General features: G+C 44.4%; 1 protein-coding gene across 1 annotated transcript in view; it reads left to right on the top strand.

Annotated features, from left to right (window-relative positions):
• The window catches only part of DLGAP3 (DLG associated protein 3), a 1,133,297-nt gene that overhangs the window by 290,929 nt on the left and 822,469 nt on the right, over nucleotides 1-19,899 (top strand). The window contains exon 2 of the mRNA XM_078683771.1: nucleotides 18,376-18,424. The gene's annotated coding sequence lies outside the window, so the exon portion shown is untranslated. The remainder of the gene's footprint in view (nucleotides 1-18,375; nucleotides 18,425-19,899) is intronic.

Raw genomic sequence — 19,899 nt, 5'->3', positions numbered from 1 at the left:
TGTTCTCTCTTAAAGAACTTATGTCTGATTACCACAAGACTGGGTTTGATGTCAAATCTTAATTCCAGTCTCATCCTTGCTTCAACATATTCATCCACATCTTCTTCTGCGTTATTCCTTACTAGAGGGGGTAAATGTTTATAAATCTCTCTACCTTCGAAACCTAATGAATGTAGTAATAAAAATGTCTTCCTTTCTGCGCGATACTTTGACGCGCCAATTGCTCCTAAATAGGTTTCGAATGCGTCAAACCACTTCCTCCAAACAATTGGTGGATTACCCGGTGTCTCTAGAAAAGGTGGAGGAGGAGAAACTGACTGCATGGTGCACTAAAAGGTTTGTTAAAATGTATATAGTTATCCCAAATCAACAATTTATTTGTGTTGTGTCGCTGTGTTGAAATGAGATTTGGGATGAACACAAGCTCTATTACGGTATGTACAGAGAATAGAACGCTGGTTTGTCAGAAATACACTCTCTTTCTAAAGATGCGTTTTGTTTAAACTCTTCCTTTATTTCCTCTGACTTAAATATTTGTTCCTTTTTGATGGCAGACAACACCGTCAGAAAACGGATTTCCCAGGAAATGCGTAGTGTTGCTATGGTAACGTTGTCAATAACATTCTAGTCCTTGCGCGTTGAAATATAACTGCAATACGCGCTGTCAACCAATGCGTGCACACAACGACTTAGAAAGCATTGATTGCTTGACGCGAGGCTGTGACACACAAAATGGCCGACCTTGACGTAATTGACGCGTAACAACGTTGCCAACCATATGCGATCTCGGATGCCAATCACGCAGTCAACTCCTCTTCAACGCGCAATACAGGAACAGACAGTGAGTCGCTCAAGGAAATAAAACGGCGCGTTATGCGCTGTAGACTTATCTTCACAAAAGCGCTCCTTTTCCTTCGCAGTGAAGTAGATCTCCGCAGCTCCGATGAGGGGAATCAGCTGATCAGCGTCTTCCTTGATATATTCTGCTTGACAGGTACGAGGTGAAAAACGTGGTTTCTCGTCCGCAGATAGTCGCCAACAACTTTGTAGTGAATTAGTCAGGAACACAGGAGACGTAGTAGCTGAAGTTGTAGTTTAATGTAGCTTTTGACACAAGAGAGCACCAGGCTTCAACTGGCAAACTACTAACATTCTACTCAACAGCCCTAGAATCCTCATGGTAGAGAGTTCTATCTACAGGTGCCAGTGAGGCACAGCACAGAACATTACACAGTCTACAGCAACCTTCGCAGGGGGCTTGCCCAGGTTGTCTCCACCTGGTAAGGAAGCCAGCAATCATGGCTCCTAGCCTCAAGTAAGTCCCACCAACCATGTTGAGTGGGTCATTGCACCACTCAAGGAGAATCTTGCTACATTGACCTGGGTTTACAGCCAGTACTTATATTAAGTATGTACATATAGATGTGGATTCCAGAGATCAATTTGCAGATTTTGTTTCAGACAGTTCCCAATAGTTTTATATTAGCCTCAGACTGAGCAGTCTTTGTCACCAAAACTTGACAGGAAAATGGAGATGAGATGGGTGTCCCCTAAGAGAAAAATAAGTAACAAATACAAAGGAGATAGAGAGGCCAGCCCATTCAGATGCTGCACAAAACTGTCTACAGAGGAAGAATGATGTAAGGAAAAGGCAAGGCCATTCCCTATCCTTCACCGGGTCTCTGCCTCTCGGCTTCCCTTCACAGAGGCCTGGTACACTTCAGAGGACTTTAGAGGACCTCGTGAATGTTCCCACAATCTGCATCCCTGTCTGGGAGGCTCTCACCAATGGACTCCTGTCTCTATTCAATAGACCTCAATAGACGCATCCCATGCTCACCATAATCCACACACACAACATGCCCAGTGCATATGCGCTATCTACTGATGCCCCTGTCTAGGAACAGCTGACCTTATGTTAAAATGGTGGCAGATACTAGCAGAAAGCAACCCTCCCCAAACAGCATGGCTATAGCTAATGTCTCTAGTGGAGATCTGGGTCCCATTTGCTATTACATCCTAAGTAACTGATCCTTATTGTCTTAATGCACTCCTTGCTTGCCCCTTGTTAAACTCTCAGTGCTCTAATGGGTGGCTTTGCTTCTATGAAGTTACAAATGTTATTCTGTCTTTCCTCATTGCCTACACTTATTATCTCTGAACGATGGACTGGCGTATGAGAACACGGGTAACTTTCAAACAACACGGTGCCACTTAAAGGAATGTATAAATAAAGTAGTGTTAGTCCCATCTCATGGACCAAATTTTCAGAGGGACTGGCCTTATGCCAAACCTCTCCATTGGCACATAGGCAAGTCCATCTGCCTGACCTATGGTACAAAGCATTCTCAAAGAGCCACGTGGTGCATCAGAAATCTGCTTTAATCAACAATGAAACCTAAATAATTGCAAAGGAGAGCAACCACCTAAACAAGGCTGTAGTGGTGTAAAAGCTCACCTGCACTCCTCTGTTAATGCAAAAACCCACCCGTGCTCTGCAAGTGATAGCTTCATCCTTCCACACCACAGCATTTGGCAGCAAATGATACATTCTATCTTTGTTTGCCTCTTATCACATGCCTACATGCACAGGCTGAGATAGTTATGGACAGTAAGGGAATAACCTGACAGCTCACAAAGTTAGCAGCTGTGCTCTTTTGAATTATTTAGTGCTTTAGAAAAGCGCTGAATGCAAATATTCCACTTCAAAGCGCCCAAAGCAGCAATGATGGGAAAGGGAGAAGGGAAAATAATAAAAGACTTAAACTGAGAACAGCATAGAGGGAAACTGAGAGCAGCACAAATGGTTGACAGTACAAGCGAGGTAAGGTGATGCGTTTCTGGGAGTTCCGGAGGGTGGAGCCTTCAGAGTTTAGGGATCTACCCCCACGATGCTTCTCTTTTGCCAAAAGCACTAGTATGTAGGTCGGGGTATCTGGCCTTATGTGCCTGGTCGGGAAGTAGGGGAGTGCCAGATTCAGTTGCATGCAAGGTACAGTTCTCTTGTTGACAAATCAAAGGGACTTTTAATGTGAATTTCTGTTTGAACAGCTGCTGGCATGGAGACACCAGTGCAGGGGACATGGGATCACACTCTCACCAGCTGAGAATGAGACAGGCTGCGAAGGGTTTAACTCTTTGAAGCTTGCATAGTGCCCCCGTGTGGATTCATTAGTAATAGTCCACATGAGAGAGGGCTCTGCAGATATCAGACTGAGTGTGCCTACAGAAGGTGTGAGATGCCTGGTGTGCAGCGAAGGTGATAGACAACTTTGTTTGATAATCTGTTTACTTAGGGGTTGAAATACAAATGAGATTCGAAGACACTCCCAGGTTTTCTAAAGAGGCGGAGTCGTTTCCAGTACAGGTGACCGGTCATGGAGGCGCGTGTGGCTCATGAGGTTATGCTGCACGGCAGCTATGCTTTCATGAGAAATCCTCTCGGTGGCGCTGTTGTGGCCACCCTAGGCCTCGCCTGTACTGACACCAAGGCTGAAGGGAGTTGATGAAGGGGGAGGTTCAGTAGATGGAAGAACATGCACCTAAGCGCTTTGAAGTTTCTCTTTTCTGTATTCGTAGAAATCATTCAGCACTCAGCAGCTGATAATTTCTCAAAGCCTGCTACCATGCTAGAAATGCCCTCAGTGATAAACAAAGCAGATGATGGTCACTAAGAGACGCTTACTTCTCGGGGTTCTTAGATGGCTTGGGTGGGTCTTCTTGGAATACTGAGCTCTTTGACTCACCAGGCTATGTCTTTGCCAATGCCAAGAGTAAGAATGGGCAGCAGCTGAAATAGTTAGGTACACCCCCCAGAGGATATGGGCACAGACCCCAGAACCCCTCTCAACAGTCCTTTGTTAGTTTCTACTTTATGCGTGGTTGCTCCTGCTTCCTTTGGAGACACAATCTTAAATGCAGAACTTCCACCTCGGAAGGTCTTACATCAGTCCCAGTAAGATGGCGGGTTTCTTTCTGTCTGCATTTCTCTGATGGTCTTCCTACAGGTAAAACTGAAGAAGGACTCTGCTGAGATCATACTTTAGGCAGAAACTTTTCGACAGGAAATGCATACATCTGCCAACTATAATGTATTTCATCGTGTTCAAAAGCCTCTTTTTCGCTCTGTTTCACAGCACTGGATTAACAAAATTCCGCCCTCACTTTGAATACAGTAAAAGAAATTCCTGGAATGTGTTTGTTGTGCATTGGAGCTCATCAGAGACGTATAACTTTGTTCATACATATTTATTGCACCCAATGCAAGTCAAGTCAGTATAAGTTGTGAGTTTGCGGTGTGTGACGAGCCCTGCTGGTGGTAGAGGTTCGACCTTAACAAGAAGGAAGTAACTAACTTCACACTTAACGTATTACATGTCGTTCTGCACATTAAGGCCCTTATTTATGAAGGGCTTACGCTGCCGTTTTGTCACTTTTTGTGACACTGCAACGGCGTAATCAATTCACCATAGTGCGCCCTATTTTACAAAGTGATGCCTCTAGGCTGATGCGTCACTTTGTAAATGTCTGCGCTACTTTATACCTGCGTATGGTATAATGTATGCAGGGTGGGCATTCCCACATAAAAATGCCTCATAGAAGTTGCGTAGTGAAATTTATTAGATTTCACTGCACAACTCCTACAACTCAACTGTGTCACAACCCTTACGCCTGCTTCATGGAGGGGTAAAGAGTGACGCAGGGCCTTTTACATGGCACTAGGTGTAATGACACCATTGCTGGAGTTGCATCAGTTCTTTGACACACTCCAGAAATGTGTCATTACTGCATCAGGATTCCTGACGTATCTGTTCAATCCTTGAGACATGGAGCTCCATAGTTTAAATACGGTGCATCCACGGCGTCGCAAGGAGGGTGCAATGGAAAGTGTTGCATCGCTGCTTTCAAACACCGATGCGCCGCTTTCATAAATGTGCCCCTAAGGCTACTCCACAATGCAGTCCCCGATCCGTTATTCAGATTCACAGAAGCCACGCTGGCCACCAGCTGTGCAGAGACACGGGCTAATGCTGGGTCCCCTGATTGGCAAAATTGGGTGATCCTTGGCGAGTCTGTGTTTTTTTATGCACCGTGACACCCTTCTCTATCATAATTGGGGATTAAGAGCCACAGGCCGAACACCCGCGCTCGGAGTGGTAAAAGACATTTGCAGGGCATAGAAATCTGTGCGCAATAACAAATTGCTGGGAATCTGCCTCAATTGTGGAAGGGCCTCAAGACCTGGCCCTTCGACTGAACCGCAGATAAGCCCCCAGACCGCCCTGAGACCCTAACGGGTGAGTAGTCGCGCTCTACAAGAAACCTGATTGATTGATCGATTGATTGATTAGAGCGAGGAGCTTTACCTGCGGGATGAGGCCTTCCAGCTGAATAACAGCATTTTAACCTGTTCCCAAAAGATGTTGTTGTATCCCTTTTCGAACTCTGAAACTAATGAATAGAGTGTGCATGAGGAAGGCCTAAAACATGACAAGTAGGAGCCGAAAACCCCATCTGTACAGGTGGATACCAGGGTGCAGGAACGGCCTTTTTAGCAATGAAGATATGATATTTCGTTATTGTTTATGCAAAGCATCTTTGTTTCACACTCTACCTTAGTTTACAAATTGAGAATTTCTGCCAAAGCCCTGCTATGATTTCATTTGTCACAGAGGGAATTCTGAATGGTAGCGAAAGCAATGAGTAATTTTTTTAAACTTTTAATTGCCTGCAGAAAACCCTCACCTCCCACACTCGGTATAAAACATAATCAGTGCTAGGGACATTCTCAGCTGGCGTGAAACATCTTTCACAGCCCCTCTCCTGAGCCGCAGAGGGATGGTCTGGCACCGGTCACTGGGGGTAGGGGGTGGTAGGCCGCTCCCCCTCGCCAGGCCGCCATGTACAACATGATGAGTTGTTCAATTTGTATTCCCTGTAAATGCCTCTAAAGCAGTAATCTTTCGCAGCAGCAATGCCTCTCGAGCCAGGCAGTCTGTTAGGCACTGGGTGACCCAGACTTACCTGCTCCGCCGCCCCTGCGGTGGGTTCTGCGTACGCCTTTGTGTCGATTGAAGATGGCGGAGCGGTGGCCTGCAGAGCTCAGCCTCTTGTGGCACAATGAGAGCACTGCTTTAGAGCCGACATGGTGCAAGAATGCACCAGGGTTGCACATTTTTCAAGCATTCTTTAAATTGTGACATTTGTATTCCTTTACTATTATTTTTTGTCTTCATTGACGTATGCTTGCAGCTATGCGGGGGGTCTGAGAGGGCTCTGCATTTCAGCATTTCTTGTTGTGTCACACCAGTGGTTACCATCTGGATTGGTTGATGCTGCCTCTGGTTATGGTTATGTTAGCGGAAGGAGTGCACACTCATGCTATAAGTGAATTTCACACCATTCAATTTAACGTGTAGCTTCGCTGACAACCTCAACAGTGCTCCTTAACCCAGTCCTGTAGTAGTGAGTGAACGAGCGCAGAGGTGGTTTGGCCTACATGTAGAATGGCCATGCCACTCACTTCCCCCTCATTTAACAAAGGAAATATGGATATCATCTACCATTGTGGAGAAGTGTGGCTGACTGCCTGGAGAAGTGTGGCTCACTGCTTAGAGCGGCAGTCTCTGCTGTAGAGGCCTGGCCCAGGACCAGAGTTTAAATCCCGCCTCGGCTGATCTCGGCTGACCTTGGCGGTTCTTGGGCTCATAATTCCTTGGACCTGATTTCTCGCCTCGGTGCCTACTCTGAGCACGAGTCCCACGCTGCAACTCTGGGCAATAGCTTGCTTAGTCTCCACAACGGCCCCCTACAGCGCTGGGGATGCCTGGTTGCACCCCGGGGATGCCCAGGAGTGGACATTTCACGGGGAAAAGCCAGGACGGGTTCCCTAGCGGTATGAGTACAGCGCCAGGACACTCCGGAATCCGGAGTATTAGTGCGCTCTATAAATACGCCTACATTTACATTTACATTTATCAGCACAAACATGCTGGGTAGCTACAGAGCGGACTACGTAGCAGGGGGTATAGAAAGATACTAGGTCCATTGCAAAAAGAGAGAGAGGAATGGTGTCTTATCGGTGGCAGGCGACCTACTCCTCAAAGAATGTGTTTACAGCTCCTGCGTGAGTGAAGGAGTAAGTCTGATCTGTGGGGCAATGCTGTTGTAGATCCAGCTCTGTTTAGGCCTCCAGACAGCCCTTACCTGAAAGCATCTTGTTCACCAAACCAAAAGCTTACAATGGGCCGAAAGGACATCCATTGCTTATCATTAGTTGGCGCTGTTGTCACTCTCATTTGCTTACTTCTGATCCAATGGCTTGCCTTCTTCTTCTAGTTTCTGAACCCTCCCCTGGAGCACAGCCTCTTTACCATTGTTGTGAATGGCTGACTTGTGTCCTTCTACAGCCCTCATTTATGGAAGTACTGTTTTTATGTTTGTTAAGCCCTCCTTGAGAGTGCATGTGTTTTCTTACCCTTTCTAATGCGCTGCTTACCCACAGTCAAATATCCATCCCCCATTGCTTTGTCTTCCCCAGCCGCTCATGCGCCCCTCCATAACTTCCTACCCCTTGAGGTCCAACAAATGCAATAATGTAAATGTTCTTTTTTTAGGCCGAGATCTCTGTACTGGGGTGAATGTATGACATTGTTCTGCATTCTGTCGATCAACTGTTGTTTTTGCGTTTTTTAGGGCCCGGCAGATGCCTTTTACTGCTGGGCATTTAAAAGCAGATTTTCATATCTCCATTGCTCCTTTGCCCCCTGCCCTAAACCCCACGTGCTCCCCACCAGCTCCTCCATTGCTCCCCCATTTCTTGCATGTGAATAAGTTGTTTTTTTCTGTAAATCTCATTGTTTTCGGAGGCCCAGCAGCTGCCATTTGCTGCAGGGCGCGTAGCGGCATGAAAAGCGCTTTTGCTCACTTAATTATGTTTTTTTTTAATTTACTGAGCTAAGTGGTGCCCACTGTTTTAGATTGGTAAATAAAAAATTCCGTCCATGCAGGCATCCACAGGGACTCAAGCACGCACATATATCCAAATGAAGCTTGGGCCTAAAGAATGATCGGCTGCATCATCGCTTTTTTTCCCTGCATTAATGCACAGCAACCAGGGTGGGCAACAGTCCGTAAATTTCACGGACAGTCCGTAAATTGGACCTCACGTCCGTTGTCCGTGAGCATCCCGTTTATGGACGTATTTTGTCCGTATTTATTTATTAATTAATTTATTTATTTATAAAGTTTTATATAGCGCAAACTTGATCCCGAAGGATATCAGAGCAATTTTGGGCCTTTCAGGGAGCAGAGCTGTTCCCCTACAAAAGGCCTCAGCTCCCTGATGGGGCCGCCTTGCACTTCTCTGAGCACAAGAGCAGCCCCACCCCACCCAATATCATTCTGTGTGGGACTGATTGCCACATACAGAATGACAATGGGTCAGTCTGGGCTGGCACAGCATGTGGTGGCCTCCTGCAGCCTTGGTCCGGGCAGGGCATTCTGTCACATGGAAGTGCAAAAACGCCCATGCTGCTGTAGGTGAGAATCCAGTTAGCCAAAGGAAGGCGGTGAAAGAAGTTCAAAGGAAGGGGTTAGTTATAGTATAGCAGCCTTAGTTGCTGCATTTTTATTTTATGCAACTAACAACCATTGACAAAGCCAATAGTTCAGGCTTGTGTAGGTGTAACGTTACTTGTTCCAAGTGTAACGTTACTTGTTGTATTATATATCTGGATGCAATGACAGAAGCAACAAAAATACCAGTCGGGTGGCACATTATATTAAGCACAGATTTTTAGCTTATGTGTTTGAAGCCAAACATTGTATTACATTAAACACCCTTTTGGAGAGACCCCCCTAGTTTTTACTTCCCACTTAAAGCTCTGGAAACAACACCATGTCACAGGTCACAGTCGCTCCACGTCCAGGCACTGTGCATCATGCACGACTCATGCCTTCTGCTTTTTCAGATTGCCGACGTGCAAGGTCATTTGAACCCTGCCCAATCCCACCCCTTGCTTTAGGAACTACAGCGAGGGTGAAGTTCTTGATGGGTCTCATAATTAATGTGAAAAGGTAAGTGAGTAAGTAAGTGAAGGGTTGGGTGGATGGATGGCTGGATAGATGAGTGAAATGATGGATGGATGGATGAGTGAGAGGGTGGATGACGGGCGAGAGAATGGGTGGATGGATGAGTGAAAGGGTGGATGTAAGGATGGATGGGTGAGTGAAAGGGCGGGTAGATGGACAAAAGGATGGATAGATGAGTGAAGGAGTGAAAGGGTGGATGGATGAGAGAAAGGAAGAATGGCTGAGTGAAAGGATGGATGAATGATAGGTTCAATGGATGGATTCATGAGTGGATGAGTAGATGGATGGGTGGGTGGATGGAAGGATTGATGGCTAAGTGAAAGGGGAATAGAAAGAGAAAGGGGGATGGGTAAATGGATGACTGAACGGGTGAATGGGTGGAAGGATGAATGACTGGATGGATGAATGAGTAAGTGAAAGGATGGCTAGATAGGTGAATGGCTGGATAGATGAGTGAATGGATAGATGGGTGGAAGAGTGGAAGGATGAGTGGATGGATGGATAGTGTAAAAGGGATGATCAATGGATGGATGATGGATGAGTAAAAGGGTGGATTGACGGATGGATGAGTGAAATGATGGATGGAAGGATACGTGATGGATAGGTTTGTAAATGGATGAATATGGACATGGATGGGCACACAGATGGAAGGACAGAATGAATAGTGAAAGACTGAATGATGGATGAAACTATGATTACACATTGTAAGCCCCATTATCTTAAGCAACATTTCCTATACATTGACTTTCACATTTATATGAGTGATTGTCTCTATATTATATGTATGTGTTGTAACGCATTCCATGCTTGGGATGAGTAGCACTATAGAAGACATTAAATACACATGAGAGAGGTCTATGTGAAGATGAGGGGCGCCATTGGAGACTGGATGGACTGGGCATCAGCCGGTTTCTCTGGGAGCTGGAAAGGTGGGGGCGGTTTTGTTACCACAAAAAGACCTGCACATTTTCTTAAAGCTGCGCGCATACTGACAAACCATGAAGTGCACAATTGTCTCAACCTAATATAAACTTATTTTCACTTGTACTTTAGTAGTTGTCTATTTACTTACTTATATACTATTGCGCAACCTTCTCTGATGTGTCTGTAAAACTTACCTTTTGTCCTGAATTTTGACCTCCTGTCCTGAATTTTTGTCCTGACTTTTGACCCTTTGTCCTGAATTTTTACACTCACTGTCCTGAATTTGCACCCATGTCAGTTAGTCACCCTAACAGCATCTGTAAAAAGCATTGTCATAGCCAATAGGTCCATAAAGGGGCACTTGTTGACTTTGCCAAAACTTGTTTTCTTTTTGCAATGATTTCATGCCCAGTGGGTCCATGGCGTCCTTTAGTACATTGGCCGCTACTGCTCTACCTTCATCCACAGAAAAAAGGAAATTGTCTGGAGCCACCTCCTGTGTCCTTGTGCGGTTTTAGCAGGGACACAGGTGGGCAACCCATTGATGGCTGAACCTGAAACCTCTTTTATGCAAGGGTTTCAAGCTCAGCTGTGATAGCGGTTCCTCGGGTGGCATTGTGATGTGTGTTCAAATCATGTGCCACGTGACAGCATGGTGTGAGTTGGCAAGCCTGTTGCCTGGCCATGGCTTGTTACTGGCAGAGGGGCATGGATTTCATCCTTCGCCACTCTTTCACTACACATATTTATTTTCTCCATTTATTTGATTTATAAAGCGCCTGAATCACCCCCGTACGTGTTTCTCTGCGCTGAGAAAAGAATGGCAGAACAGCACAGACCAGAGAGAATTAGTTCGAGAAATTTCCTAAAAGGGAGATAATCTGAGCATTTCTGAAAGTGGAAAGAAAGTTAATTCCAATAGTAGGGAGCTAGGTAGAAGAAGGCTTTACACATAAATCTTTACCACATAAATCTTTAGGCAGCTCGTACAGTCTTAACATTGCTTCCATTTTCTTTCCTGATGTATCTTGTATCTTGTCTTTGGTCCCAGGAGCAGGGCTACAATGTGTTTCCGTAAAAGCTGCTAAGGGGGCGTATGTTGCTCACTCAGTCCTGGTTTTTAGCCAACAGCTCTCTGCCGCATTTGGTCGCACTACTGCACTCTTAAGCTAGTGGTCCCATCAAAAGCCCAACGGTGGTGACAAAGCACAGGTACTGAGCTCGTATGGCTCTTCCTTGTTCTTGGAAATTCTGTGACTCAATGGTGGTTGGTAAACACTGAGGCCTCATGTATGGAACAGTATTAAGGAAAGAGACTACAGAAATAATGAAAGTTATGCTTGGCCTCCATGGCGTTACCCCATCCTATTTAGGGGATAATTATAACAGACTCAGTGTCTGAGCCTCCACTGGCTCTACCATTGTTGGGCCTTTCATTGGTCGGTTTTGATGCAACTGGACATAGTGATGCACTTCCTGCCAAGTTTATGATGACCAGTCTACAGCCATTTTGAATGGCATCAGCACAGAGGAAGACCACCGTGTAGAGTGTGGCGGCCTTTCTATGAACAGGCTGTGCAGTGTGCATGATGTGCTGTGGGGAAATCTTCCTACATTTCAGGGTCACTTGTTAGGTGGGTACTAAAAATGGATAATGAGGTAGAGGAAGCCACCTAGGGTGAATGAGGTTAATAAAATAAGTACCAGGCGAGTTGGGTTATGGATTGCAAAACGGCAAGACACCCAGTGGTAAATGTTGTGAAATCTTCTTCTTCTTCTTCTTCTTCTTCGTCTTCTTCTTCTTCTTCTTCTTCTTCTTCTTCTTCTTCTTCTTCTTCTTCTTCTTCTACTTCTTCTACTTCTTCTACTTCTTCTACTTCTTCTACTTCTTCTACTTCTTCTTCTTCTACTTCTTCTTCTTCTTCTTCTTCTTCTTCCTAATTTTATTGTTATTATTTTCATCATCATCATCAATGATGTTGATGAAAATATTAATTATAGTAAAGCAATAATAGGAAAAATAACAGGGATTTTATTAGTATCCGTTCTTTTTTTTTTCTTCTTGTCATAATTATAATATTTTTTGTTGTGTTGTTATTGTTTCATTACTGCAAATTCCTTGGCCCATGCTTCATTGTAATATGCTTTAAATATGAAGCAAACATAAGTCACATATGGTTGATTTGGAGAATTCCATCTGCAATTGTTTTTCTTGATGCTATGGGTTATTAAAAAGGGAGCTACCTGGCATTCTCTACACTGTTTTAACTTATTTTCTCCGCGTGCCAAACATTCTTTTCCTCTACCCACTCCCTTGTCTGGAAATAAAACAGAAGTCTGCTTGGAGTTCCTGCTATTGAAGACATAGTAAATTAAAGATCAGTTAGTGAGCCTTTTGTGACTCCTCATCATCCCTGACCCGCCATTGGCTGCCCTCTGCCAGGCTTTCATTGTTATACGTCCCATCAGTATGGTGACCTCATGCAGTACATAATGGTAGCTCCTCGATCCATGTTATTCAAATGCTACTAGTGGGCGTGCAGCACTGATTGCGCCTTCCACATGAGTAGATCTGAAAAGGTAACTCAGGCCTGCCACTGCAGTGCCTGTGCACAGTTGTTAACTGCCATATCGACTTGACAAGTGCACCCACTTGCCAGTCCCTAACCTTCCCTTTTCTTACATGTAAGGCACCCCTATGGTAAGCCCAATGTACCACCCTGGGCAGGGTGCAGTGTATGTGAAAGATAGGTTATGTACTGGTGTGTGTGACATGTCCTGATAGTGAAATACTGCCAATTTCGTTTTTCACTATTGAAAGGCAATCTTGCCCTAGAGGACAGAATGAGGGTATATTTATAACATCTCATAAATATAATTTCCCATGGGAACAGGACAGATAAATTAAGTTTAGGCTCTTTCAACTCAGAATTTAATAACACATATTTTAGTAACAATGGTTTTCAAACTGTGTGTTTGAAAATGCCATTTTTAGAAAGTAGGCATTTTCTTGTTTAACCATTCTGCATGCGTCTGCCTGTTTTTGTATTGACTTTCTGGTTTGGAAGTGAAAGGGGCTGGGGATGTGCATTCACTGTAGACAGCCACTGGAGGTGCGAGGTGTACCTGGCCCTTCCTGTATGACTAAGACCTGAGCTGAATGGGGCTTGGCTGAATTTAGAGTCGTGGGAGGAGATTTCCTTGCACCTGAATAGGGCCTGTCTCTCTTGCACACTGCTGTCTCCACCCTCTGTGGTCATACTGCAGCAGTGAGGACACTACTGGTTTTGGGGTATAAGGATTACACCTAAAACCCTTGAACGTTTGACTTCTTCTGGAATCAAGAGGAACCTTTGCCAAGGAGAAGAGCTGGAGAAACTGGAGGAGGAGTACTGCCCCTTTGCTGTGTGTTGTCTGGGGTTGGCCTGCAGTAGCTGTTCCTGCCAAGGACTTTGCTGTGTGCTGTGTCCCACTGCTTGAGGAAGATATCCAAGGGCTTGAGTAGAGATTGCCCCCTGTTCTGAAGTGTCAGGGACACAAAGACTTTACCCCCAGTTCCCCTGAACTTCCTTGCTGGGAGTTCTAACCTGCCAAGAGGTGCCTGTGACTGTCTTGGGCCTTTGGAGGTTGTTCCTGCTGTTGGGAGCTGAAAAAGCAACACAACTATAAGAAAATTGATGCATCCCTCTTCTTGCAGCTGTTTTCCTGACGCAGCACTGCTGTGTGAGAAGAATCTCTACGCATCGCCACGCCGTTGCCAACAACATCACAGCGGCTATCGCCACTGCAAGAACCGACGCATCGAGGAATCGCGGCTGAAGAATCCGATGCATCCCGGATTTCCACCCATTGTACCTGTGCAGCAAGTTTTCCCGATGCATCACCCATGGACTAGAATAGTCTTGGAGTCGACTCATTACTTCTCCCTACTGACCAGACACACGGCCTTGTTATGGGTCAATAAATAAGAGGAGGGGGCAGTCCCTTACTCGTCACAAAGTAGGATGGAGTAAGTGTGAAACTTCTGACCCTACTCCGCTCTGTGATGAGGCGCCACTGATGCACAGTCATCTCAGGGTACTTTAGGGTTTAAAACTGAAGTGCCCGGGATCAAGTCTATCTGTGACACATCCCGTCGTCATGAGGGAAGGCCCTTTAAGTGCTTTGTCGGACTGAGGAGGTCATGCTCCAGGGGCTGTGAAATATTCAGCCTGGCAAAGTTCAGCTGAGGCAATCAGGCACCTGCACATTTAGACCATATACAGTGCCTGGCTGGCTGACCAGAACATGTACTGGCTCTTCATTTTTAAAAAGAGGTGGGGAGGTGTGTGTCTTTAATGATGTGCCACTACTATAACTGACCCAAAACCCAATAAAAGTAGAATGTTTTGAAATGCTATAAATGCCTACTTTGAGGTCCAGGTGAAGCTGATATTGTAGGTGCCTTATTTCTTGTGAGATGCCAAGTGACCAAAAATGACCCCGTCAAAAATTAATTCATTGTATTTCAATTCGGCAAAAGGTAGAGAAAATAAAATAAGACTTATTACTTGCAAAAGAACAAAATAAAACATGATACCATCAATATATGTCTTGGAAAATCTGTGAAACAAGGGACGGGAAACAAAGTCATTTCCTCTATGCAGCAGCTTCTGGAGGGGGGAGGGGATTGTGATGGCTGGAGGCGGCGGCACCGCAAGGAGGGCAAGAACAAAGAGACTGAGAACAACCTTGCTGTCATCTTTAAAAGGCCTGGTCACTGCACCCATACCTCCGCTTCCCCATCACCTGGGAGACCCACATATGACTCAGGCATCGGAATCATGCTGGCTGGTCAGATCAAAGAGGCTAATGCATGCTGACCCGCTATCTTGCATCCACTTGCCTGACGTTATGTTATTTAGACTTGTTATTGTGCAGGAATCACTCCCAGAGGAGCATCTTAGTGCTGGGCACAGCAGGTTGGCACGAGTGGTTGTCAAAGATTTAGAGGGCAACATTACAAAGCCATGTTTTTAATAGCTTTTTGAATTCATCATGGCCCTCACATAACTGAATGAACAAGAGAAGCTTATTCCAGAAAAATGGCACCACAGAATGATCTACTGCCAAATCTGATCGTGCGGATGTGAGGTATTTAAAAAAAGACTTGTTTGAAGATCTTAAGGTCTGAGAGGGCTGATACAGGCAAAGCTTGGAGTGCAAATAAGTGGGCAAGGCCTTAAATAAGGCTTCCTTTGTCAAGGAACATATCTTGAAGAATATACGTTGTTTTATGGGCATCCATTACAGGTCCTTTAGGACGGGGGCCATGGAAGTACAGTGAGGTTAGTTACAAATTAGCTAGGAGGCAGTATCCTGCACCACTTAAAGGTTTGATACCAAGGTGTCAGTAGCTGCTCCATGAAGTGCATTACCATAGTCCAAGCGACTGATAATAAGAGCTTAAACTAGCAACTTTCTGTATCTGGGGGAAGACATGAAAAAATCTTCCATAAAAGCAGCATGGTAGCATAGCAGGTGCCATAGCTAGAATTCGCCTGGGATAACATCGATAAAGATTGATCAATTTTGACCCCCAGATTTTTTACTACCTGTTTGTGGGCGGGAGCTCGGCCAAGCTCAGATGGCCACGAAGCAGTTGATCAGATTTCCAGGATACTTGCCAAAAAGTAGAATCTCTGTTTTTTCTCCGTTCAACTGAAGACAATTATTAATCATTCAATGTCACAATATCACGCATACAGTGGGAAAACTATGACTGAACTTTCATGGAATCAGGTCAGAAGGAGAAAAGCAATTGAGTATCATCCAAGTAGGATATGATCTCAAATCTATACGTTCTCACTATCTGTGCTAGAGGCGCCAAACAAATGTTAAAGAGAGTCGGGCTCAAGCAGGTAACCTGTGGAACTCCTTTGCTGATTCTTAAGGTTTTGGACCTAAAGGAGTCAAAACAGATGGTTCGGGTTTGGTTGTTTAAACAAATCCTTGAGCCAGAGCCAGGCACTGCCACATATGCCAGCCTCATAAGCCTATAAATAAGAATGGAATGAGAGATCTTGCCAAATGCTGCAGGCAGGTCCAGAAGCATCAGCATAATCGTGGTCCCAACATCTACAGAAAGTCTGATGGTATCAGAGACTGCCACCAAAGCTGTCTCTGTACTATGGGATAGTCTGAAACTTGACTGTGAGTTATCTAAGATTTTATTTTCTACCAAAAATGATGGTAATTGGGAGTTGACATAGCCTTCTAACATTTCGGCAAGTGATGGTAGTAAGGAAATAGGGCAATATTTAGAAATAACCTTTAGGTTAGCTGAAATTTTCTTAAAAATGGGTCTGGGTCTAACTTGTGCACATTTCCCGCTTGCTGAGAGCTTGGCTGTTGTTAACAAGAAATTGAAAATCTCCCTTATAACTGGGACAATCACCAGATTCAAACTAGAGGTTATCCTAGCCTGACATGGTCAAGAGGGGATACCTGGCTAGTGATAATATCTTTTGAACCTACTCCAGGGAGCATAGGTCAAATTTGCTTAGTGCATTGGTGACATAAGGTGGGCTTGATTAATATCACATACTTTAATGTAGCCCTTTTGTTGCTGTTGGGATTTTTTTTTAAATGAGGTTGATTTTAGCCTCAAAGAATTCTGCCAATGAGTCACACAGTTGTTGAGAGGCCAGGATAGACTGGGGCAAGCACAGTTTTTAAAAAAGCTTTTCAGACAGTAGGTCCCGTCAAAATTTGTCCAAAACCAAGCGATTCTAAGACTTCCAAAAGTTGCATTATTTCCCTGGCCTCCTTATTTTCATTATGGAAATTGAAATCACCCAAGAGCAAAAGGTTATTTGTGACCAATAACATGAGGTACAAGAAAATCAATTTGGGACTGACTGCAGTCTTTCTTTGTCTTTGGGGGATGGTAAATTATTGCTCCCTTCCAGGAGTCCGTGGCTAAAATTGTGATTTTAAACACACAGAGCTCCGCCCAGTCTGATATTAAAGTATCAATCAGCTCCACCTGAAGGGTATCATGAACGACTATCTCCATCTTCACCACCAGCTCTGTCCTCCCTTTCATTCTTACATCAGGAGTAATGGTCTGGAATGGCCAAAGGAATATATTGGAGTGTGGCCACATTTAACCAAGTTTCAGTGAAGAAACATAATTTGGTCGACTAAGAAGAGATTAGGTCCAGATTTCAATAGCATGTTTTGCCAGAGATCTGACATTGCAATAGAGGCCCATGACTCCCTCTCTCAAAAGCTAGTTTTATGGGAGGCAGAAAACAACATGGAGTGAAAACCAACAAATGGGACTCATTATTCAAATCTTCTTTGACGGTCGCTTTAACATCCAATCTACAATGAATACAGCTAAAGCGGCAGTGTTTGCATGCGCTTGGATCCTCTAATAAAGGGAAACACTACTCGTACTCCCACATATAGTTTTCTCTAGACTTAAGATTAGCCTGAATATATTAAAGCTCAGGTATGGAGTGTTGCAAAACCTTAGGACTTACCAGGGTACCACATAAAAGGAGCAGGGGTCCTGGCGTCTGTTAACATCCAGGCGAGGATGGGCGTATACAGGCTTGCCTTTTGTGCATCTGACCTCAACTGCCTCTTAAACAGGAGGCAGTTGATGTCTAGACTGCCAACCGATCAAAATGGCAGCAGTCAAAGGTGTAGCACAGACCCTGGAAGACACCTGACTCTCTCCGCAGCAAACGGCAAAGCTGCTGCGGAACGGAGAGCAGGTAACAGAAACCCCCTAGCTGAGCAGCAAAATTTAAAATGCCCCTGATGCACATAACTAAAATAATAAAAAAGCAAGAGATCCGATTAAAATATTTTAAAAGCACCCAAGGCACGCAACAAATTAAAACAGATTAATATAATTAATACAGGTTAAAAAAATCTTGTGGAGTTCAGAGCGTGTAAGTAAACGGAACCTGAGGTGCTGCTGACGTGCAATCCATAATACAGGCACTCCCAACTCTGAGCGAGAGCCTTAGAACAATGTTTTTTTATGATGAATTTATCACTTTTCGCCAATGTCAGTCATCTGTTATCATGTTTCACCTCTGTCCATCTCTATTTTCCCATTTCAGGAATGCTGATTGAAAAATGTTCATGCATGGCATTATTCTGAGCTCCATTTTCAATGGCTGTGTTACATTACTTATAATTCTCTGCCTAGGAGCTTTTTTATTGATAATGTTGATTGTGAGCTATAGCAGTGATCTAAGTTCCTGCACGTCTTTCCTAAAGTCCATGAGACCTTACAATGTTAAGCGCCACAATCCAAGATGTCCTTGGTTTTCACTGGTGTGTTCTTTGTTGTTCCAGGGTACAGATGAAGAGCATGCCGCCCATCCCAGCAGGAAAATTACAATAGGTAAGATTCTTGACCTATTGAGGTTACTATTGCTTTGATTGACAAGACTAGATATATATAACAGTGTCATGCTTATGGATGAGTATTATCAATGAGAGGGGTTCTTCTGTAGCACACTGATGGTAGATTGCCTCACTTGCTCCAATACATTATTTTTGGAAATAGAAAAAAGACCAAAGCGCTATGCACCTAGTTCGGAACAACAAATGCCTAATATTCTTAATAGGGGCAGGACTGTGTGTCCCAAAGTATGATCAGTGTGAACATACAACATATCACTGCCTGAAGAAATGCGGACTACAGGTAGGAAGAGTGGCTGCAGAGATGATTGGTGCTGGTGGGTGTGGCAGCACCTCTATGTCCCTTGAGTGCAGCTATCAATGAGGCAGCAGGTTCAGTGACACTGAAGGTTCAGGGTGTGAGGAGCCTTGGCACCCCAGATATGTCTGTCTGTTGGGTGTGGGTCGGGAATATCGGAAACTGAATATTTGAAGGGTTCCAATATTGTGACCCCAATACCGAGGGATAAAAGATCAAACGGTAAGATTTTCCCAACCTAATCCCATATATGCATACCTTGGTGAGATATACATATCTAAAAGGTACGTAGATGTGGAATTAGGAATAGTAAATCCATACCTCCCTCTGTGCACTTACCTCCTCGATCCGGTGTCCATCGATATCCTGACCACGATACTGGGACCCTTTGAAATTCCACCTTAAATATTCCCTACCACAATCTGTCTGTTACTACCGGTTTGGTCCCATGGCACCCTAGTTACTCCACTGCTATGCCCTGTGCTTTGTTGTCTTTCTCTATACAGTGGGATGGCATGATCAGACATTTAAGGCTTGGTGGCAGATAAAGGCTGCAGGACCGCCTTGTACTCAAAGACTATCCTTGGTATACAGCTTTATGAATGCGGACACAGAAATTTACCCCTTTTTGAGTGATTTATTCTTTGACTCTTCACCAGGTCTTCTGGGAGGGCTACTTTCAAGCCTCTCATCCTACAGTCTTCTTTGAGGAAACCAGGAGGGCTCCTCTGCTTCAATTACTTGCCTTTCCTATTCCCCTTAAGCGATGAGGATGTGACTCAAGATACCTCTACAAATGCCAAATTGTACATTGAAGGAGTGTATCATGGGAAGCTCTTTGAGGCTTTGCGTGCTCATTTTTCTGCATTTTTTTAATTGAATAAAATTTAAATCATTTTTTCAATTCCCAGGAGATGTGCATAAATATATTTACAAAATATAAAGCTCTTAGTTAATATAGAATTACACACACCAATACTCTGTAAGGTGTTTTAGACAGACTTTGCAGAGAAAAGAAAGAAGTGGTAATGTGTGGCCTCATTTGGATAACAGCAGGTTATGGGAAACAAGTGGAAAATCCAGCTGCATTTTTCAACCTTTTCTTGATGCTCAAAAGCACCTGGAATTTTTATTTTTCATGTTAACTTCCTTTGCTT

The sequence above is a fragment of the Lissotriton helveticus genome, chromosome 3_1, assembly GCF_964261635.1.
Source record: "Lissotriton helveticus chromosome 3_1, aLisHel1.1, whole genome shotgun sequence".
Classification (NCBI taxonomy): domain Eukaryota; kingdom Metazoa; phylum Chordata; class Amphibia; order Caudata; family Salamandridae; genus Lissotriton; species Lissotriton helveticus.
This window is presented reverse-complemented; position numbering and strand designations above follow the sequence as displayed.